The following is a 24,331-nucleotide window of genomic DNA, read 5'->3' as shown; positions in this document are numbered from 1 at the left end:
CACAGCCTGGGAGGTAATTAGAGAACCACCAACACCTGTGCTGGACAAAACACCCTTCCCTCAAATTGGAGCCAGCTGGTGCTGGGCCTCTTTGGAGCTGCAGCTGAGGGACCATGGCCGCTGCTCCCTCAGGGCTGCTCGGCTTCCTATCCCAACAGCGAGGGCTACCAGCAACCCCTGCTGTGTCCCCTGAGCCATTTGGGATTTAATTTCCCAAATTCTTTTATCGATTTTTTTACAAGTTATCTGTGATACTGTAAATTCTGGAGGAAGAAGCTGGGCTAGTTTGTGCACAGAGAACCAGAGGTAAGTCTGAGAGGGTTCCCCCTCAGGGGCTGCTGGCTGGCTCTAATTCTAGCCAATATTCTGCCTATTGGGTATGCAAAAATTCAGATGATATTCCAGATTTTACTGTGTGAAAGTATGTGTGCATGTTCTTCGGGAAAGGTAGCCCTGTTAAGCTCTCAGTTGCAGAGGAAATTATTTTCCCATGATAGGAAATGTGTGAGAAATCTTTATCTGGAATGTTCTTTCTTGTGGGGTGTTTGCTGGCCTGAGGAATGGGGGGTATATCTAATGGTCCCAAAGGCAAAATGAGAATTTAAGGATGGTTTTGGTGTGGGACACTGTGTGGGAATGGTATTGCTAGGCTGCTGAATGAGTGTGAGCAAGTGGGTTGTGTCGCTAGGGCAAAACCCACCCTAGTTTGTCACCCATTATAAATCACTGTTATGAGAAAATGGTATAAGGAGGTGATTTTACTGGCCATTTAATATTGATCCTCTGCTATTCTGACAGTGCTCCTTGGGGATGTTTGGCCTGTTATACACTGCTCCATATGATGTTTGAATGAAATACCTGTTTGTGATCAGAATATGGTACTTACCCATAATTACTTCATAAATCCTAGTAATTAAAAAAAATCTCTAATAAGCAATTCTGAAAATGCATTAAAAACATACTCTCTGTTTTCCTGTTTTGTTCAGAATAAACCTTTTCTTTGCCTTTCACACAGAGCTTTTAGAGTACACTTGAGTCATACTTTCATACAGTTCTCCAGAACCTGAGAGCTAGCAATATAAGGATTTTTAAATTGAAGTTGGGATTCTCAAATAATCTTAAGAGCCTGAGAACTGGGACTGTAGGAGAAATAAACATCACCAATCTAAATATCATGAGTCTGATAACATGGAACAGGGATAAACCAGAGATTTATAGATGAATGGAATAAAGGAGGAAAGCACAAGATCAAAATGAAGATGTTGCTTTCTAGGTAATTTAAGTTTTCTGTTTAACATATTGTTTAGGAAGAGTGGAAGAGTGCTGATGAGAATGTAAAGGGAGAACTAAGGCAAGTGTTATATTTGGGGAGGTTTGTGCTTATCTGCTGCAAGTGAAACAGCTTGTTACCAGTGTGGGTGAGAAGTGGGGTATGGTTATAATCGAAAGATAGCTCTGGCTGTGCTTATTTGCTACTGTAGTTGGACCACCTAAATGGCTTTTGTCACTATGCTGGATATCCTCTTGTTTTTCTGAGAAAACGAGTTCCTTAACTTGCCCTTCCTTTGCAGTCTCTAATTGTAAAGTACAATCAAAGTCAGATTGAAGTGTATTGTGTTTACCATGTGCCTTCAGTGTTAACAAAGGAATGAAAATTCTGCCCTGATCTAGTAAAAATACACATGCTGTTACTTTCTTTGGGTTTGCTTCCTTGGGTTTCTGTAAACAAAGATGGATTTATTAACTGGGTGGGTTTATGCCAGCTGTTCTTTCAAACCTGTCAATGTGCCACTTGGATTTGTGGTAGCGACTGGAAAAGTAGGAGCGCCCTTTTCCCAAGCACAGGACAAACAGAGCTCCAGCAGGCTCCTGAATTCGGTGTGGCCTCTACAACCACGATTTTATCGTTAATCAGACCTGTTGAAATAAGCTCTGGATAAATGATAAAACTTGTCAAATGTTAATGCACTCATCATTGTGTGAGGCTTGGGTTTTACAAACCTGGTTCTTGATAATAGTTCTTTCTTGGGAAACCACCACATATCCAGGTCAGTTGTTTTAGCCTAACTTAACTGTTTTTATGTGACTGAAAGTACTGCTTTACATAGCACTTAGCCAGAGAAACAGTACTGACCTTTGGATAGAAACTCTTTAATTTTGTCTATCCATGGATTACCACTTATGGTGAAAAATGTGGGGTCCAGGATGTCCTGAGGCAAAAATTCCTGTCAAAATTGAGGGCAGCAGATGAGAACTCCCTGAGCAGCCTGGAGACAGGTCTTCCAAAACTCTGTTTGCAGGTTTGTTATTGGTTTGCTGTAATTGCCCAGACAAATCATCTGCTTGTTACTTTACCTGGCTATAAAATTGGAACAGTAAGGGGATCAAGATATTTCATGTGTGAATTTTACTTATTTAATACTTTGAAAGAGCCCTACAAGCCCTTAGTATTTCTATTGAAAGTATTTTGGAAGCTAAATTGCTTTCTTTGTGCTAGTTGTATAACTTTATAGGAGTGATGTATGAGACAAGCACTGTGGCATAATATAATTTAACTTTTGTTTTACACAGCTTTTGATATTAATTTGATTATTTTCCATAACTCAACAATGTAGTTCACCCTATGTTAAAATAAGACTAAATTTGCTTGGTAGGGGAATAAAAAGGAAATGGTACTTCAGACAGTGGCCCTGGGGTTATGCTAACTTCACTGGTTTATTTGATGCCATTTTTCTGGTAAAATGTTTTGAAGAAGAAAATTTTTAATCTTTTGTCCAGGGAACTTAATTTTCCATAGTTTTTACACCTTTAGAGTGATTTCTAAGAAAAGAGGACTACACCACATAAAATGTTTCAAAGTTAGGGACCAGCAAACATAGTGATAATATGGTTTGGTTGTATAGACTTGCATCTGATAAATATAAATAGCCCCCCTTTCAAATTAACACGAGCCAAAAGTCAACTTAGTGATCTGATGAGGTACTGACAAATTCACATCCTAACCTAAATGACATTTGTCACACTGAAGTAGAAACAATTATTAATAATTTTCATTTCATTAGGAGCACTACAATGAAATGTCAACAACTTCAAAAGTGTAGCAGAAGTGTACAAATTAATTTTGATTTTCTGAAGTGTAATTATTTTTGTAAGTACCGCACCGTGTAATCACTTTTGGCGCTATTACTTGTGCAATCAATAACACTTAAATGTACTTAACTGTTTTCAAACATGGTTTCCTAAGGTCACCCTTTACTGGTGTGGAAGAATGTAAAGAGTTGTTTTCTAACTGGTCAAAGATGTAGTGGAATTTTTTAAATACATAATTATTCATGTATATTTTTATTTTTATGTTGATTGCCATAAAGAGGTGCTCGATGTCTGTGCAGTTTGGATGAGAAAAAAAGCCTGTCCTGACTTTGCTGATGAGTCCATTTTTGTGCTCTGGGTGGCAGCATCAGCTCTTGCTCCTGTGCCTTCACCACCCAGGGCTCATCCTACTTGGCAAATGCAACCTGACTGCAGAGTTAATTATATTCCCCTGAGCCAGGCAGTCAGGCCAGACTTGGCCACACATTAGCCAGATGAATGGCTGGTAATCATCTAGAGGAGCACATCGTTCCCACAAGCTTAGTCAGTCCTCAAGTGCCAGCATTTGTAATAATTCACAGCCCTGCAAAAAAGACCACAAGAATGCCCATCTTGGAGGAAAGTTACTTTCCTACAACGTGGCTTAACTGTTCTGTGATTTTAGCTGACATTCTGATAGGTTTCCTCCACGAGCATTTTGCTCGTGTATTTGTTCATTATTTTATGGAGATCTCCAAGATCCTCTGGGAGCCTTTCCCATGCCCTTTGCATCAGGGTAGGAGCAGAGATTGTTGTTGCCAGTTCAGTGTTCAGGTTGGTTTCTGCACTTCACAGCAGCTCCTTAAAGGATGCAATTTAGAATGTAGCTTGAATGGATCCTGGAGTCTCTTCCTGTAACTCAGCTTTCAACCCTATTTTAACTTCATTTGTAAAACTGCATCAATGATTTATCCATACTGGAAGATAAAGCTGGTGTAACCAGAACAAGGAATAGAGGCTGTACTTCAGCTATTAAAATTACAGATCCCTGCCATTAAAAATGAAAACCCAATAAAAATAGATTGAAGCTTCCTGTCAGATTAGTAAATTATCCATTATTAAACAGAAGTAAAAACAGGAAAAGACTTTTTGCCATGAGGAAAAGAGAGTCAGAAAATGTACAAAAAAAGAAGTATCATAGTCAGCAGTAATGTCTCTTGACATCTACTGCTAATTGTCATTAAAAATAGTGGTTCAGCCATTTATAGCAACATAACAGTTTGAGAACACAAGAGATAAGGCATTCCAGGCACTAACTTATTTAGAGGCTGAATATCAATTCTGAATCCAGAATGATATTAATGTTAAAAAATACACACTATTTTAACATTTCTAGCTTTCTTTCAGAAGTTATCTGCATTTGAAATCTGTGTGGAAGAATAACTCCAGTAAATTGTGGGCAAGTTTGTTCTGCTATTTAGGAGCACATATATTATACAAGGAAAGTCAGTTAGAGATGGAGGAACTGTGTGTATGAATGTAACTATTCAGTAATTGTACCTGAAAATTTGTTTTAGAATAATTCATCTAAACATGTATACTATACCTCTCTGTCTTGGATTTCAGTATTCTGAAATTTTGTTTGACTTTTGGGACAACTAAAGCATTAAATTCTTAGTCAATACTCCAGAGCCCACAGTTCCTAGGCAGTTGTACTGGAACTGTGTTACTGGGCTGACTGCCAGGAAGCCAGGTAGGGTTTGTTCTGCTTGGAACTCAGCTACTCTGCAAAAATGCTTGAGTTTTGGTGACACAGCAAATTCTGTTGCAAAGTATTTTGCTGGAATTGTCAAACTAAGTGCAAAGTCCATATAAGAGTTTGTTTGCACCTGAATTTGACATCATTGCTGCAGATACCTAATGGATGTGTATGTTTTAAGCTCTCAATATCAGAGTATTTTTTTGTTACTTAAGCTGTCGTGTGTGTGTTATTCTACTATTATGGAAGTAATCCTCATTATATATCAGTGACTTTAGTGTAAAAGAGAAAAAAGGGAAAAATTCCTGCCAGGTTTTCTCAGCTGTGTTCCATAGCCTTAGTTCCTCATCCATCCCATTGGATCACAGCAGAACATCTCCACACCTGTTCTTCTGGTTTCTTGGGAAGAAAAGCTCCATCACAGGTTCGACTGTTCTGAAACGTTCATACACCTAGAAAGACTTTGGTTTATCTTGCTGAAGAAGTAAACACAGAATTAGCTTCAAGTAGGCATTTTTTAATAGATAAAACCAAAATTAAACTCCAAATCTAAACATCATGCTGGTTTGAAATTTCTTTATGTGAATGTATTCCAAATCCTATAGCAGATAACAATTTTGTATTATTTCCATGTGAAATGAATTACACCTTCATTTTCATAGCTAATCAGGTTTGGTTAGTGATTAAGAATATCTGGGGTTGCAGGTGATTAGCAAGTTGGGAATTGGGAGCTACCCTATAATTTGGATTGGATTTATAATTTTGTCTAGATTGAGTTGAAGCACTTGAGATTAATGGAAATAGATAACATGTTTATTCTTTGAGGAAAAAGCAAGTCAATTGTGCCTATCTTACATGGATTGCATCTATTTGCTTACTTTACTTGTCAGCAGGTGACTGTGAAACCAAGGAATGTTTCATGCACTGTAATTTGGTTCAGAATAAAAGATTTTAGTGAGCAAACCCAGGAACAGTTAACACAGTTCTGCCTACAGACCACCAGACTGCCCCCAAAAAGATGTCTGAGCCATAGTCAGTAGATGAAATGGAAATATTGTTTGTGTGATCTGATGGGATGCATTCTAAATCCTGCAAAATTATGGGATGTTTTTGCCATGGAGCATTGGGTTTAAAAGGTAGTATCACTAAGTCAAAACTGGAAAAGAAGAAAAAAAGAAGTAGACCTTGCCAGCTGCAATTACATCTTCTAGTCACTGAAATGTAATATAATTCAATGTCTGTATTAGCATTCAGCATTGTTAATTCATGGGCAAGTAATTTAGTTGAATTCTCAATGAGAAATTGAATTTGAGGTGACTCAGCAGGAAAATCAGTGTGTTCTGTAATTGAATGGAAAATAGTTGAGTTATCACTGGCAGCGTGCTTGATGTAACAAGCCTTTGTATTACATGTGCCATGAATAGACTGAACGGTTTGACAAGGATTACATTTATTTCAGATAATGAAGCACAATAAAATGTGGGGTAATTAAGTACTAAAGAAAACTACACGACCCAAATCCAATGTGAAAGGTCCCAATTTAGGGAGAAGTTCGAAAGTATCCATATAAGGAATGTTTATGTAGAGTGTTTCACTTTTGACACAGTTGATTCTGCCTTGTTATAAGAGATGGTTAGACTGTGTTTCTAGGTCTTTATCAATTTCTTTTTTATACTTCTGTGGTTGTCTGATTGCAGCATTCACATCAACATCCAGCATGCATTTGAGTGGAGGAAACAGTGTGATCGATGTCCTCTGAAAGGTAGCTCACCTAAAAAAGAGCTGGTACAGGTGCTGCCCTGCCATGGGGAGCTGCATCACAGCACCTCTCCTCTTACCTTCAGCTCCATGTGATGCAACCATTTACAATAAGCTGTTCATTTCTGACTCAGGCTTTCTGCTGAGGAAAAGGTGAAGTTGAGCTTTGTCTCATCCAAGTACAGGACAAGTAAACACTCCTTCTAAAGGAACAGGCTCTTAGGGCACTTATTCAGGTTTTATAGTCAGTCTCAAAGCTTAAACATGAAGACTTCTGAAAAGGATTTAATTCAATACCTGTTCATATCAGTTTGCCTTGGAAAAGTTTTTTTAGCCCAAATGCAACTTTTGTAATCTGACTTGTCAGGTGACTCAATAAACATAATGGTTAAACTTGTGCTATAATCCCATAGATTGGGCTAAAAATGTGGCTATTAGAGAAAAACAATACCCATTATCTAGATTAGTGTTTGGAATGCCAGTCTATCCTCTGTGAAATGCACAATTGTGGAAAATACACTTAACTCCAAATATCACAGCAAGCAGATCATGTGTGACAGCTCATCACAGCTCTCGCAAAGGTGTGCTAAGGAACAGATGAGTATAAATAGCATTACAAGAATGCTTTTGAATGTACAGGTGTCTGCGTTTTTAGTTTGTCAAATGCATAAAAAAGGCTGCTAAAACCTGATTTAAACATAAAAGCAGATGCATTCTTTTGAACAGGGATTAGAAAGCAAATAATTAATCATGCATACCTGAGGATTTATGTAAGCAGCTGCTTAAATAAGAATCATAAACCTACAAATGCAGTCTCTCCTACTTTGCAATCTCTTGAATTTAAAAAAAAAACAGTGTGGATTTGTTTGGTAGATAGCACTTGACATCAAAAGAAAAATGCTAACATATTCTCCTGGTACCATATAGAAATGAAAATATTCCTAACAAACATCCTGTGCTGTTTTTAACTAGGTGGTAAATACTTTACAAATGCTGGAGTTTGTAAACTGTAGTGTGCTGATTAGGTAAATTAGGATTGGGGAACTTGAGGCTATGTAGGCCTTCTACACAATGGAAGTTTGTTTTCCATCCAGTAAAAAGATGGAAATTTGCATGAGGGTCACGAAGAAAAGATTGGCTGGTCTGAACAGGTTTCTAAGTATTATGGGAAGTGTATAAAATGGACTGGTTTTGACTTTAAGTCAGGTGAAACCAAGTTGATTTCACAGTTATGTTTTCGAATCCGCACATCAAACCAAAATCAAAAGGTCTGGATCTGAGGGAAGTGAAAGAGAAAAACAATTTTTTGCGTGAACAGCTACAGGATGAGATCACCAGGAGTCACACAGCTTTAGTGTTTGGTGCCAGTCTCTACCACACACTGTAAGAAAGGTCTGTACTCTGCTCTGCTGAGCGATTTGCTAGAAGTTCATCACCCGCAGTGAATTCCATGGGCTAACAGAGTTTTTATGAATAGGATAAGTAATTCTGGCAACACTTCTGGGATTTGAGGGACCAAGACTTTACATATCAGTTTATTGAATTTGGACTGAGGTTCCAGAACTGTAATAATAAGTTTAAGCTTGTGGCAATAAAGCTACCTGCAGTAATATATTTAGGCACAAGGGCCCAAACTCCTGCAAAGAAAAAGTGACTCACTTTTATTCAAAATTCAGCTCTCACTGGATTTTTGTCTCTGTTACTTCTCTTGACATACTTCATGAAGCTTTTACTGTCCTTGCACTCCACTTCTCTGGCAGTTAAGCACACAAGATGTAGAATTAAACTTGGTTGTAAAGATGGAGGAAAAAAAGAGAAGCAGGAGAGAGATGGGGTGCCTTGCCAGCCACTTGGAAAGTTCCTACGTGTGCGTGGTGCTCTCTCAATTCTGCTGGGGATTGGAAATTACCCTTTTCCTTTTCTGAGGAACATTTTAATCTTGTTGCTGCCTTGTCACTGTGTTCATGTATTGCAGCCTTGCTTTTATTGCACTGAGCTTGTTTTCATGGGTTCCTTTTTCAACATATCTCCTTATGAAATTGAACACTTTAGGGTTTGAATTTGACAGCTGGAAGATGAGAGAGGGTGTCTGATCCCGCTTCTACAGAATTCCCACAGTGCCCCCTACACTGAAAGGCTTTAAATGTATCTCTCCTTTGAACATCTGATGCTGCTAAAAGTAATGCTTCTGTAGTGTCTACAACTCACTTTATCTTGTTCCAAGAACTGACAGTGTCCCTAGAATACTTTTAAAAAGAGAACTTCTTGGATAAATTCTTTCACTGGTGTATTTTTTCCTTTTTCCCAAACTGCATCTAATGAATATATTCCTTGAACAGCATATTTCAACAACTGTACCTTATAAACTTTTAACCCTGTCCCTTGATGTAGTGGCCCCTTTCAGGCACACAGGACTGTGGAGGACAGACACTGCACTAACTGAAGATAAGAAACGCTACAGTAGAGTGTGACAGGTCACTTTTTAAGGTGCGGCTGTGAATCTCTGCTTAAAAAAAATCAGTAGGGTTCAAGTTCCACAGGGTCCGTGTCCTGTGGATCCACATGGATTTTTAGTTGACTTGTAATCTCCTTGGTTTTCCCCAAAGCCGTGAATTTTCATGCCGCCTCCTCAGATGCTGAGCAAGTCAAGGGTTCACCCTACCATCAAAGTTGAAAGATTTAGTGGGAAGAGATTTGCATTGAAACATTTACAGCGATTGCTTGTGGCTCACTGCAGTCTACCGAGCCCCTTTTTAAACTTCACAGTTGTAAACCCATTTTTAAGCTTGTCGTTTGGAAACAACTCTACATGAGAAGGTGAAAGGAGCATTTTCCTCAGCGGTCTGGAACGTAACAGCCAGTGAGAGGAGCAGAATGGGAGAACTGCTGTGAAAGGCTTCAATAAGTGGCTGTTCTGTAGCAATCATTGAGTCCTGTCTCAAATCTGAACAGCAACTCCTACTATTGCTCTGAACTTCATTGATGAACAGCAATTTGCCTTGCAGCGTTTAAACCTTTACACACACTGGAACAGTTGTCTGAGTACCCTGACCTAGGGTGCTTTCCCTACCTGGAAAACACCTTTGGAGTTGTAGAGTTTAGCTATGGAAGAACAGAAAAATAGGGCATGTGTTTACTTTCTCAGTACTGGAGGGTATTCATAAACCAACTGCATCCTGAAAGGATGAAACCAAATACTCAAATGCAGCACTGGAACAGAAATTATTGTATTTTCCATAGAAGCGAACAGGTGGTGCTTTTAATCCGACCAAAATTAACCCATGTTCAATAATTTATGCACTCAAATTGACTCTAACAAATGCTGCTTAATTATGCATTCTTGGAAACATGCTTTACATTTGGTTTCAAATTGGAATTTACATCCAACTATGGTTATCTTCCCACAGCAGTTTTCAGTATGTAATGAGGTAAGGAATTCAGGACATAAAGAATATTTAAAGTAACTTTGCTCTGAATCCAGCTACAATTGCCTACATAGTGTAATTGTCACATTTTCCAACAATGAGAATTAAAAAAAACCCTATCTTTTAAAAAAAGCTGTTCAAAGAATGTTCTCACAAAAAGAAAATAAAAATAGAGCAGCTCATTAGATCTGTAGCTTGACTCAGGAAAACATAAATACCGGAGTCAGTCTGTGTTTGAAGTAGAAAAAAGGAGGACAAATACACAGGTTGTCAGTAATCTTTAATGTCTTTCCTTTGTCTCACTCTGAGGTAAAAACAACTGAAACTGTTGAAAGATGGGTTTATCTAATTCATACCAACAGACTCTTTCTTCCCCCCGATTAGTACTTGGAATAATCCTTCTTTATTGGTGTGGTGCACACTTTTCTTGTGTGCATATCTTGCTATTTTTTTCTGAAGAAAAAGTGCTTCAAGATAATCAAATATAACTTTACTATGCAGTTTGGAGGAAACTGAAAATTATTTTCTTCTGCTCTTAATGTTGACACGAAGAACTATTTAATGTATTTTTCTTGTAACAAGAACTGGAATAGTACTGCAGGAGTGAATTAGCACTTTTTCTAATCTTGCCTGGGAGAAAAATAATCAATCATGCTTTTAGCTTTTCATATTTTAGGCATCAATGAGATTGTTCACATGAATAAAACCAATTTTTAAATTTTATAAGACTGAGCACCAGCACAGAGTTTTGGACGACGTAGTAGTGCTTATACAATTTTTAGTGTTCTGCTGATCAATTTTCAGGAAAACTGAAATTTTCCCTTTCAGCCTGTTTTGTAATCTGTTCACTGCTGCCACATGGGATGCCACTGACTCTGTATTTGCATTGCTAAAAGTAGATCTATTTATTTTTACTTGTAGAATTGAGGAAAGGATGCAGTGGAGAGAAATCTAAGCCTTTGCTGAAAATCCTCATCTCTACGCAGTTTGGACTGCCCAGTTGGAGTGTCCAGGCTCTGAGCAGGTTTGGTATCACCCTTGTGAAATTTCTATCTCAAATTGCAGGGAACTTGTTGGTAAAAGTAGAAACTTCAGGAGGAGCAAGGAAAGCTCCCCCTGAGGCTGACTTGAGGGAGAAACCTGAACTCAATGAAAGGTCTTGGATAATGCAGAAACGTGAGGGATATTTGGGAAACTGAGGCAAACACTGAACTGAAACATAAAAGTTCAGACTTTCTCTTCATCGTCAGCATAAGGAGAGTTTTTATTCTAGTTCAAATATTGAAACACAGTGATATATTGCTGTTGTAAAGAAACAGTCAGTGAAGGCCTTTCACAAAAGGTCATGTGTTGTTAGCATGAGGAACAGCATCCAACCAGAAGCCTTTTGCTTTTTGTACCTTCTTACATTTTTCTTAGCAAGTTTCTCTCCAGAAAGGTAGGCAAAAGCTCCCTTCTGTCAAGGGATGCTTGTAGGCAATGAAAAAATAAGATCCTGGGTGACATCTAGGGGATGTGGTGGGTAGGTAGCCAAGGCTGATGTGGAAAACTAGGGAAAACAGTTCACAAATCTGTAGTAATCTATCTGTATTTATTTCTGTGTGCAGCTCTTGTGTTTGTACGTACTTACATACATGAACAGTGATGTGTATGAGGAAAACTGAAGGGACAGTTTGGTTTGCTGTCCCAGGAAGCTGAGGTAGAGCAGAGCATAGAAAGCAGCAACACTGTGCACACCTCCATCTGCAACAAAAACAAAAAAAGGAGCAAAACACTATTGCTTTCCCAAGTAGTGAGCTAGAATTCTGGCTCTCTATTTGTCCTCAGTATTTGAAATAATACTAGAGTATATAACTTTATAATAATTGCTAAATAAACTTGGCAGTTATAATGAAACCCCAAAGTTTGATGTTTGCAATATTTTCTGTGCAAGTCAAGGGTGGCAATTCTGTCCCTCCAGTCCACTCTCATGAGACTCCCACCTGGAGTATTCCTTCCAGCTCTGGAGGAAGGCAGGATAAGAACCTAAGGATGTGGAACTGCTGGATTGAGTCCAGAGGGGCACAGAGATGCTCACAGGGCTGGAGTAAGGCAGGGAGAGCTGGGGGTGGGTGTTCAGCCTGGAGAAGGCTCTGGGGAGACCTTAGAGCCACTTCCAGTGCCTGAAGAGGCTCCAGGAGAGCTGGGGAGGGACCTGGGACAAGGCCCCAGAGGGACAGGACAAGACGGAAGGGCTTTAAATGGAAAGAGGTTGGGTTTAGATGTTAGGAGGGAGTTCTCCCCAGTGAGGGTGGTGAGGCAAAGGCTGCCCAGAGAAGCTGCAGCTGCCCCATCCCTGGAAGTGTTCAGTGGGGCCATGAGCGACCTGATCTGGGGAACACTGTCCCTGCCCATGGCAGGGGTGGAACCAGATGAGCTTTAGGCTCTCTTCCAACACAAACCACTTTATGCTACTTGTAGGAAGTGTAAAAAATGGAGTACTGAGGCAGAGCAAAGGTTTCTGGGAGATGAGACTGATCACAGCTCTGTCCTGTTATTACTGTGACCAGCAAACAGTAAATCCAACCCAAACCCCCTTGCCCCTGTAGTACCCTCCAGTTTACAGTGCTGAAGTTCAATTTTAAAGCTCTCATGAATTGTTCAGTACATGCTGTTAATTATCAGCCAGTGTGAATCACCAAAGTCATAACCTGACTCTTAAATGAGTTTCCCATAAATCTGTTCTATTCATTAGAGGTCAAGTTGATAACTGCTAAGAAGGAATATCAATGCTGCATATCAGTTTATAAGGGTATAATTGTAACTAAAAAAATCCCAAATCTTCTTCTCCCTGTGCTTTAGATAATTTAAGTGTGGAACTCAAAGCCCTCAAGTAACTGTTATTTCTTAACAAGGTGCTGTGAAAGAGGAGAACAAGTGAAAAAACCCATGCAAAACTGGTATGGACATTTCTGAATATCTTCTATATCTATGGGATACAGATGGAATGGTTTAAGTATTTGTTTTGAAAATCTTAGAGGTATGACCAAACTTTTTCCTAAATATCCATTAAAGAGAATAATTATCCATAGGAAATATTATCCAATAGGCAATAGTAATGGAAAAGCTTCATTCTTGGAAGGTGGCAATAGGAGGAATTAATATCAACATCCAGATTATGAAGATCTACCCTTGTATCTTCATATTTTAAGAAAACCCAACTTTTCTTCTAATTTTTATAATGGTTGGTTGATTAGAAAAAAAAAGCAGTTGAAACTTGCTTAGAACATTTTAAATTAGAACACTTCTGCTGTGTACAGTGTCAGGTCACATCAATTTGAGAAAAGCTGCTGAAAAAAGCAAATTATGAGCTAGAAATGTAATACAAACTCTGAAACTAAATCATGTACCCCGTATATACCACATTTTGGGGAACTTTCATTTGTGAGCTTTCAATAAGAAATGGAATGCAGTAGAACTTTTGGGAACAATTTTAATTTATCATCACTTGCAGTATGTGTGTAATAAAAACATGCAGGTTGTCTTTGGAAGAGCATTGAATCAGGCAGATTTAATTGTTTGGGCATCAAAAATAACACCAATAATCAAAAATGTGTTTTTTTGTTAACAGTCAGGTCCTTTTTGGGTACCTAATTGTCATGTGGTATATGGCCCCATACTTCTGCTGAATTTAAATAACCTGATAAAAATTAAGTTGTTCAGAAGAGGCTTTTCCTGTTTATGATTCCTGCTTGAATTACTGATAGATTTGCATAGGTACAATTTCATACCAACGTGAAGGTTTTTTTTTGAAAAATGTGGGGACAGCTGCTGGCTGAATTCCATATAACTGAGCACAGCTACATGGTATTTCTGCTGCTGCTATGAAATGGGAGTGAAAATAGAAATACATAGAATTTTCATAACATGTGAATAGTGAAACTTTGAAAGAGATGTTGACAGAGGAGTTTATTTTTTGACTAGGATTACAGGATGGAGAGGTGAGGCAATGAAACAAAACCAAGGAACTTTGAGATGAAGAAAACTCTGATAACTGAAGTCTACAAATTATTAATAAGATTATAGTTGGTTTAATGGATCCAATTAAATATAATTGACCTAATTTTATCAGCAAAAATTGTTCTGTTCAATTAGCATGAAATCAGGACAGCACCTACATCAAAAGCTCAATATTAATACTTTTCTAATATACAGCATCTTGCAGAGCGTAAAGTCTTCATCTCTACAAGCTTGTCTCTATTTGGATTGTTTTAAGATTTCTTAAAACAGGTCTAATTTGGTTTGAGGCACAGGAATGAATTGTTAAAGTCTCATTTTACTGACAGGTGTGACAGTAACTGTATAAATTGTTTATTGTATCATGTTCATGTGTCCTACTCTAAAACTCATCAAATGAACTGGAAAGTCATCAGTTGACTTCAAACAGGCTTTTAAATAATGCCCACAGATAAATGTGCACACTTTGTACTGTAGGTCTTCTCAATTTTAAATTTTAATCTTTTAGTGCTGTCATGGACTGAATGTGCAGTTCTGAGATTTCAGAGCTTCTTCACCAGACACTTCTCTTGAAGATTTTAAATTAGTTTAATCCTCCAACACGAAAGGATCAGAGGCTCTCCCTCAAATTTGGACTGTGCCATGGGAGAAGAGGAATAACTTGTAATTTTTGATTCCATTCCTGAGTTTGGTGGGAGATGAATGAGGCATTTTGAGATTCTGCCTCTTCTTCATTAAAGAGGAAAAAAGAGGTTGTGAGAGGTATATAAATCTCATTTGTTAACTTTAATCAGTTAACTGAGTGCGGTTAAGGATTCAACCAAATAATACATTTTCTTAATCAACGTAAAAATCTGTTATTATTTAAGGACAACTGCTGTTCTCCAATAGCTGGCTTGTATTTTTTTTCAGTTCCAATTACAAGTTCTTACTCTTGTTGTTTTCTTTATTAATTCTTTATCTATACAGAAAATTATAGTAAGTTTAACCAAGTCCTAGCTCAGGGAAAGTTATTCACGTGCTCAGATCTTGCTCTAAGGTTTATGGTTCTTTGTGGCTGGATTTGAGGAAGGAACTTAACCTGCTCCTCACCTTCAGAAAGTTTAAAACACATCTCTAATAATGCCATGTACTTCTCTTTACAAAGATGAAACCTGCCTGTATCTGCAGTCCTTTCTTCCATAGGCTGGTTTTATGACAACATTTCACTCCTCTTCACCAATTCACTTCAAATTTGTCCTCAGTTTCTGTTGAAGATTAGTGACCCAGCTCCAATCTTAGAAAACCCTTTCCAGCTAAATTCGTACACCCTGAGGAAAATGTCTCTGTATTTTGCTTTAGGCTTTTTCAGCCATCAATGGCAGGTCTGCTACAAAAGATGCTCCAAGGCCATTTTTAACCTTTTTGTCCTTTCACTCTCTGGGTGCTGCACAGCAGGTAAGGGATTTTTAAATACTTGCCAGCATGTGTGGAAAAATAATTCCTGACAAATAACTGTCTTGATGTATTCCATTTCTGTTCTCAAAAGTGGCTTGCAGTGTTTTCCATACATTTTAGAGTCAATAATTATTGGTTGAAAGTGCATTTTTGAAACTGAGTTGGGAATATTTGACTAGATTGGTTATCTATGTTGCATATTTTATTTTTATTCCAATTAGAAGTAGGATAATTGCATGAAGTTGTCTCAAAAAAAGCAACTCCATACTTATAGTTAGAATTTTTTCTAGCACATCCAAAAATATTCCTTCCATATCTGTGCACTAAAGTTTTTCTAACAAATGAATACTGGAGCCAGGAACGCAAATGAAATGAATGTTTAAAATTTTATGAGTATTTTACATTATCTCTTCTGATCTACCTCTATAGTAACTTCTGTAACACAAAGCAAACAGCATTTCTCAGAGGAAAAGAAAATGAAGGAATTTGGTGTAGTTCTGTTGCAGGAGTTAGTAAGGGTAGAAATACATGTTTACTACTAGAGGCTCCCAGCTCTTGCAATAATTGGTGATGTTCCTAAGGGTTTACCTTCAGGAGTCATTTAATGCCTATAAATCACAGCTTCCTTTCCAGGTAAATATCTGGCTGTCAAGGCTGCAGGAAAAAGCACAAACCCAAGCATACCCTGGAGTTAAAAACCCGACTAAACAAACTCTTAAAAACAGGTGAAGCAGAAAGATAAAAGATCAAAAGAAAGTGAATTTCCATAGTTTTCAAAACATGGCTTTTTTCAGGTTCTACTTGTTTTCTGAGCACTGGGTGTATAAATGCTGTTTTTATTTGTATGCTGATGACCATAGCAGTTCTTTAACTCTTTGAAAATGAGTCCTCTGAATTCCTATGGGGTGCTGTGGATCCCACTGCTAGCAAGGGATCTTTCTTTGGAGGTGTTATAGACTGGCCGCTGAAAAGGGTTAAAGGGTAGGAACTTGTGGTGTTCACATAAACTAAACTTGACTAACTGCAGTTGTTCTGTGGCACATCTTCCTTGTTTAAAGTTTATTTTAAGATGTATTTTGTTCAACAGTAAACATCTCTTGTTGTCCTTCAGAGAAACTGTTTTCTCCTTTGTCAGCATCTTGTGCCTTACGTGCTTGAGAAATATTCGTAAACTTCAGTCCTTTTAGTTCTGTATTTCTGCCTTGCTGTGTTTAAAATGCCTGTGACTTACCTGTTTCTCAAGGACTCTGGTATTTCTGTACCTTCAAGTCTTCTGTTCTGCCCTTCACATTTTCATCATCACTTCCCCACAGTGCTGGCTCTGGACACAGGTATAGCCTGGGAACACACATAGCCCCGAAGGGTATTGTGCAGAAATACATTCCTGGACTTACACAAAACAGCAGGGTAAACATGGAAAAAGCACTGTTTTCACATAACACTGAGCAGGGAAAAAGGTTAAAGCAAAGGCTAAAATAAACAGTTCTGCCCAACACCCCTCTTGTCACTTAAATTGAAAGATTGGAGGCTGAGTGCTGGTGTCCTATGAGGAGCTGAATCATTCCAGTGGGACTTTATCATCTAAAGGTCATGGGCTGGACAAGAGGAAATATTCTCTATCAGAACATCTGCTGTAGTTAGAAAAACAGGTGTACTTGTGGAAGCAGAGACCCTTGTTCAGGTCATCTTGGAGATCTCTTTAAGGCCTGCTTTGTCAATAATCAGTGTCTAACTTGGGAGATCCATGAGGGAAGTGCAGCACTGCTCTTAAAAGGCTTTTCTGCTCTGTTGTCTTTGACTGCTCCCTGGGTTTTCCAAACCCAGGCCAAGTAACTGTGCTCAGGCTGTAAATTTGGGCTCTTCACTACTGCCAATTTATTTCTAGTTTTCCTGATCAGCTGAATCCCTGAGATGCACCTGGACATGGCAGTGCCAATATGAAACTTCTCAAACTGGTAACCTGCAAGTGCTCTCACACGAGAACCACCCCAAAAATATTGTGTCTCAGGGATTTCAGAGCAGAATCTGGGACTGAGAATGTGGCTAAATCCTGTGTGATGTGGATGAGGCCAGACTGTGCAGAATGTGCCAAGTCTGGCCAGTGTGGACATCACCAGAATTCAGCCGGAAAGCATCTCACAAGAGAAACCAAAGCATTAAAATGTTTGCTGACAGCATAAAGCACGTTGATTAGCTGCACACTAAGAATTGAAAAAAACCCCAACAAACAAGGGCACAGAAAAGTCTCAGAAGCACCATGTGCTGAATAAATATCCACAATATGTCCTTTATTATGTATTTAAATCAAAAGATCAATCTAGATTTACATTAAATTGTTTTATCTTATTGTGAAAATAAGAGAAGTATTTAGAGTTGCTTTGCATGCACATTAATGCTATTTTAAGAGTTCTGGATAGCTGGATCAGCACAGTATATATAGAGAGGGGAAAAAAAATTTGAGTTTTACATCTGTACATACAGAAATGAGGGTTTGACACCCTGTGATTCACTTCATTAAAGTCAGTTATTTTCAGACTTCTGTTCAGAGCAATAAAATGTGCGGAAACATTAACTAAGGGAGCAAGGAGTGCATTAATGTCAGAACAGTTGTGAAATTAATGTGACCTTAAATAATAACCCTTTAGGCAGTACTGTTCATACAGTAGTGACCAGGGCATTGCAAGAGCTAAATTTGAATTGCACATTGAGTCACAAAAACCAGTGTTCAGCAGTTTAGGTGAAGTTCAGGTTCCTTTTTTCCAGAAGTAAATAAAAGCAGAAACCCAAAGGAGAACATACCCACTCATCCCAATGGAGCACAAATAAACTGTGGGTGAAAAAAGCAAATTTTTTTACATGTAAATCAAATACTTGTTTATGTTCTGGAGGGAAAAAAATCACATCAGTTTCCAGTAGCATCAACCATATCTGTACAAGCAGCGATAATTGTTTAACAATTAGAAAATTCCCAGAAGGTAGATAACAAATGTAATTTTAGTAATTGGGAATTGATTTGCAGGTTTTGCATGTTTGTTTGCATTTTTTTTAAAGCAGTCATCTTAATAGGTGTGTAAATTTGTTAGTTAAAATATACGGTGAAATTCATGTTCATCACCTGCACAATAAAGCAATTCTAACTTATCACAGAATTATAGCTAAATAAAATACCAAATATTTTCTGATAGGCACCTTTTTAGGCAGTTAGGAAATAGGGAAGTGAATCTTAGTGTGTGATGAAGTGTACAGAGAATTCTGGACTTTATTCTTTCCTCATAAACATTCAGCCATAAATAAATTTTTCTTGTAATTCTCAGCTTAGCCAGACTTTTAAGCACACGTTCAGGCTTTTTCAGCTGCAGGTAAATGTGGGAAGAGCAGGTTTACACTGGGAACATTTGAAATGTCTGAAGAGCAGCTCTCAAGCTGATGAGATTATAACTGGAACAGCGGTCTCCATACAGCACAGCCTCTTTAAAAACAACTCAATAAAAAGCCCTTTTCTGTCTCATATATTGGAAAATAAGTTGAGTGTGATTCTGTGATGCTGGCTTAAAGAATGTCTCCTGCTACTGTGACCTGCCTTTTGTTGGGTCTCATCAAATGGCCAAAATACCTCCTTATTTATTTCTATAATAATTTGAATACGGAGGTTTTTGAAATATTTTGTTTGAGAAATGTTACTATACTACCTCATGGAATTTGAAAATTAGGGTTAAAAGAACCTATTGAATGTGTGCAAGGGCAGCAAAGCTGATAAATACTTTAAAAACCCCACCCCTGCTCAGTGTTTCTTCTATCAGACTAAGGAAATTTTTTCATTCAAGGACCGAGTTCAGGAGCAGGGATGAGAAGATGCAGCTTTGTTCATTTCTCTTCACTTTCCATAAAGAAACACCCAAGCTTGTTTTTCTTACTGTTAGCAAGGAGAGCCAGAAGTTGTGTTTTGGCCCACATTCAACATTTAATTTGTAGTTTCATTAGACATATCAGTGAGCAGCCTTTTCTACCTCCTTGTTAATTGTCAGTAGCTTCCTATGAGCTACCTGTTTCTTTTATTTTTCATTACTAAACTATAGAAGGCTGATGAAATTTTGAGGGAACAGTTTGCAATATTGCAAAAGTCGTCTATGTTCTTTTCAAGCTACTGACCTGAAGTGTGACTTGTAAAAAAAAATACGTGGGAATACCTTCAGATTCTGAAAGTTGAAATGCTTTAAATGAAAGCTGTCTCTGGACATATCTGTTTAATAACCATGCTAAGGAAAAGATGCCAGTCCCTCAATATCTTTGAGGATGACAATTGTGGAGAGGATTTTAGGACATAGGTGTGCTCTTCCCTGCTTCTGCAAAGGATTACTGCACCAGGGAGGTTATTAATTAAGGTTTTTCACTGAAACAATGGTGAATGACTTTCAGCAGTGAAAAAAAAAGACATTTCTGAGGTACAGAGATGCCATAAAAAAGAAATAAAAGCCACCAAAGTGATTTCCCTGCTGATAGAGTTCTGTTAGTGTTTTGCATTATTTAGAACATACAAGAGCTGAACTAATGTAAAAGATACCAGGACTGTTGAAGGCCAAAAGATGGTTGAAATATTTGACAGGCTTTTTATTATTACTTTTAAGGTTGCAGTGTCTGAAAAGCAAGCAGACATTATGTCATCCTGCAGCAGGAATATGTTCTTTGACTGAGGTAACAGTGAAATTGCATTTATAATAACCTATATACACGTGTGTATATACATCTTTGAGGTTTGATAATTGGGGATGTAACTACAAAGTTGTCAATGGCTTTTGAAATGTCTTACATTTTAAAGATACTGGGAAAAATATAGCATAGCTATTTCTCCAGCTGAAATAGGAAGGAAAAACTGCAGAGATACTTAGTGCAGCAATTCAAAACAGAAACCTGAAACCCTACCTTTTTTTTTTGCCTATTTGTAACACTGTTGCTTGCACAAACCATATACCCTAAGCATTATTATCAGTTTCCTGCCTTCACATATAAACAGCTTTTCAGGATGAATATGAGCCAAGCTTTAGAGATGCAGTCATCTATCCAATAGATAGGATAAGAAACCTCTAGTCTTTCACTAGAAAATTTCATTGTATGTTTTAAATAGGAGAAAGGTTCAATGTGCAAAAGCTTTGAGCAGCTGAAGGCTTATCTAAAACAATTCTAAAGAGTTGGTAAGAGCACAGAAGGGGAGCATGAAAATCTCCTGCAATATGCCAAGGAGAATGTTTCGCAATGGAGTTTGACCGAGCACTGTCCCATTATGGACATTGTATTTCTATGTTAGGTGTTTTCTGTGCATCAGTTTTGCTCCTTCTATCCTGATTCTAAAACATTCAGCTTGGAGATTTTTGTTCAGCCAGTTTTAGCTCAGAAAGAGTCTTTTACTTCCACAATTTCCCATGTTTATACTTAGGGAAGTATGGAATTAAACATTGTTATAGCAAAATTGACTAAATTCCCAACTTTTAGAAGTGAGTTTTCCTTCTCAGCTTTTGAATTCCAATTTTTTGAATTCCAAAAAGAATTCCAATTTGTGTGAAGTTGTTGTACTGTTGCTAAGATTGTCAGTATTGGTCTCCTCAAGCTCAGGTGCATGCCAAGGAAATGGGATGAAGTTTATATTACATCAGGGTTGTGGCTTTTAGTACCTTGAAAATGAAATTTGTCTTTCACCCAAGGCAAACCAGTTTCCCAGGGGGTTCTGGGGGAGCCCTTGGTTGGTCTGTTGGACTCTCTCATCCTGTTTTTCTGGGAATACCCTGGCACCCCACTAAGCTGCCCTCTCCAGCAGCCACTGGCCAGAAGCAGTTTTACATCAGCCCTGGTGAGCAGCAGATGAAAACCTACAAATCCCATTGACTGTCTCAAGCCATCCAATTCTCACCCCAACTGTGCATGTGTTAACATGTTGACAATGACATTTTTTCTGGGTTCAAGTGCTTCATTATCAAGATTAACCTACATATTATTCTTCATTCTAATATATATATCTTCAATGTTAAGTCTTCTTCAGGGATATCTTATTTCCTGAACCCTCAATTTAGTAAATCCTGCTTATTCATGCCCTTTTATTATATTTATTTCTTTTAAGGGTATCTATCCCTATCTAGAATTGTCAAGGAAACCACCATCTTTGGCTTTAAACAACATCCCTGGAGTTTGACAGAGCAGTGTTATTAGAAGGAGGAGTGAAATGATATTTTAATTTGCTTCCTAAATTACATTTAATTATGTATGATCTCTTTTTTGCTTAATGCATCCTTTAAATTTGAGAATTTAAATAGAAAAGAACTTTATTTTTCATTACTAATTTTCAGATAATTAAGTATATATTGAGTTTGTTTCAAAAACTTTTAAAGGTTTGAAGCAGAGACCCTGAATGGCCAGATCTTGTAACAAAGCATGAGAATACATCCCATCCTGTATCAATTACTATTTTAGTTATTATTCTATCATAAAATGCCACTTCAACACTGCTTCACTACTCACTTTGTAGGCAGGACAATGATAGCACTTGACAAGAAAATAACGAGTATTTATCTGGGAGTTCCTTCTTCCTCTGCTCTGTAAAGAAATTTTTCCCCTTCTTGATCCCCAGATGGAAAACACCATCTGTCCTTTGAATAAAAAAAATAAAAATATCAAGTTAATGCATTTTGAAATCCAGAGAATAGATACCAAATATATCAAACACTATAAATGTAATTTAAAACAGTAGGTGAGTAGAAATAGGATGTGTAAATTATTATAATGTTATCAAGTCTCTTCCAGCCATATCTCATCTTGCTTATTATCAAAGTTATTCAAAATGTGATACATGGGGAGCCTCCAGCCAGGTGTCAGCCTTTGCTTCCCCTGAACTCTGACTTGGCTTTTAAAGAGCAGAGGTGTCCAAAGAGATTATAATGGAATGAGCAGGGCAGGGGGACCAAGAGACACAAAGACTCCGGGGAAAGCATGGAGATGAAAACATCGAGACAGTGGCAGCAGCGAGGTGCCCACAGCACGTGGGTTTGTATTGCTTGGAAAGGGGAAAACTTCCTTCTCTAGGCTGAAGTGGAAATCACAGCCTCCCAAACCGACCACAGAGTGGGTGTCAAAGTGCAGAGTACATCCTTGTGTGTTTAGGAATTTATCTTTTAATCCACCTCTCCATCTAATCTGGGCCCTGGCTGCCTCCTGGGGTTTGTTGCTTCATCTGCCTTGCTACAAACAATTCCCAAACTCTTCTGGAGCCTGCTCTGGCAAAGCTTTGAGAACATGAAATGAGTGAATTTTACATTACACGAAGTACAGAAATAGAAGTTTTGAATTTCTCTTGAACCCATTTATTTGTTTGTGTTTTTTGGTTTTGGGGTGGTGGTGTTACTGCTTTGTTTTTTTGGTTTGTTTTTGTTTTCTTAATTTTTCTCCTTGCTTATAGCAAGAGATTAAGAATGAAGATTTTTTTCACTCATTTTTCCACTATTTTGGTTTCATTAAATCAAAATGCATTTGGTCTTTAGCAAGCGTCAATTCTCCAAATGTTTTGTGGAGAGGAAAAGTGCATTTATGTCTTTGTAACAACATTAAACAAGGCAAGAAAAGTGACAAACATCCCATCAGGCTGTATAATTATTGCCTATCACTCCTGCAATTCTTCAGCTATGTATTTATCTTCTGTACGTCTTGCTCTAATCTTCCTCTGGAGTGAATAAGATCATCTACACCTACACCTGAAGAGGGAACAGAATGAAATTATAGGCATTCTCTTTGAAATTTAATGAGGAGTAACGTGTGTTCCAGAGATGGAACCTGGATCTTGTTACCTACAAATACGAGAAATATCTTAAGCTGAAGACAAGACTATTTTTCACATCCTGATCCCAGCTCCAGCCCACTTGGATGAATCACAGAACTACTTAATAGGATCGAGAAATGACAGGAGTGACAAGTAATTGTAGCAGTTTATTTCATTTTCCTTTACTGATAATGCAGTGCTGAGGGCTCCATGAAACTACTGTAGCTGTCCAGGAAAGAAAAATAAAGTGTAAGCACAGGGTTAGTGAAGGAAGACTTAGGCAGTTTGTACCATTTACTTTCCTTCCATTTCTGTGAGACATCTTGATGCTAAAATAATATTTTCTGTTCCATTGGCTTTATAGTGCTCGACTGTTGGACAAGTGGAGGAGGAAAAGGTGAAATTCAAGCTACCAAATAAAAAGGAATGCTCCAATATCCAGACATTTTTAATACTTGCCCTGGCAGGATTACAAATGAAACTGTTGCTGCACAGATGTTGTGAACTGCCCTAATTCAAAACCAACACTCTCCTTGATCACAAACAAAATTTTGAGTTTTTCTCTAAAATTATTTAATGTTTTAATCACACAGCATGTACTGAAATCCTGACAAGACAATAATTCCAAATTGATTCTTCTGGTCTTTAGTAATCTCTAGCTGCATGCCTTTATGGTTTGATGAGGTCTGCACAACAGATTTAGTTCTTTCCATGGTTTTAAATGTACAGAGAAGGGAGAAGAGAAACATTTTTCTCCCCATTCCAGCCTCTAAGCACAGATATGCATGCGGACAGTACCTTAGGCAGGTTGCTGTTCAAAGCCCAGAATTTTTCTTTCTGCCAATCTGATGAACCATGAGATTTTCCTTGGTTTATGTGCTAAAAAATTCTCCAAGAACCAAGTTTGTAGCTGCCCATGTTTCAGTTTTGGTCCAGGGTCCTGGTAATAGGGGTCAGAGCCTTCCCAGGGACAATGTCTCTGGCAGAGACACCAAGGAAAATGCTTTGGCTCTTTGTATCAGCTGCTCTGTACTCCAGACCTGGAAGGGTGAGACAGAGTGATCAATAAAAGACAGATCAAAATACATG

General features: G+C 38.0%; 1 long non-coding RNA gene across 2 annotated transcripts; it reads left to right on the top strand.

Annotated features, from left to right (window-relative positions):
- Positions 1-109: 109 nt before the first annotated feature.
- Positions 110-24,128, top strand: LOC148182822 (uncharacterized). Of its 2 annotated transcripts, XR_015774168.1 has the most exons (7): positions 110-306; positions 10,933-11,035; positions 12,906-12,950; positions 15,349-15,444; positions 16,066-16,169; positions 20,070-20,136; positions 23,607-24,128. It is a non-coding gene; the product is annotated as an uncharacterized LOC148182822 (long non-coding RNA). The 2 variants fall into 2 exon arrangements; XR_015774167.1 differs by lacking the exons at positions 20,070-20,136; positions 23,607-24,128 and having other exon boundaries at positions 16,066-16,574.
- The last annotated feature ends 203 nt before the right edge of the window (positions 24,129-24,331 follow it).

This window comes from Pseudopodoces humilis, chromosome 19 (genome assembly GCF_049639895.1).
Source record: "Pseudopodoces humilis isolate 2021_Gansu_Grassland_sample_001 chromosome 19, ASM4963989v1, whole genome shotgun sequence".
Classification (NCBI taxonomy): Eukaryota; Metazoa; Chordata; class Aves; order Passeriformes; family Paridae; genus Pseudopodoces; species Pseudopodoces humilis.
This window is presented reverse-complemented; position numbering and strand designations above follow the sequence as displayed.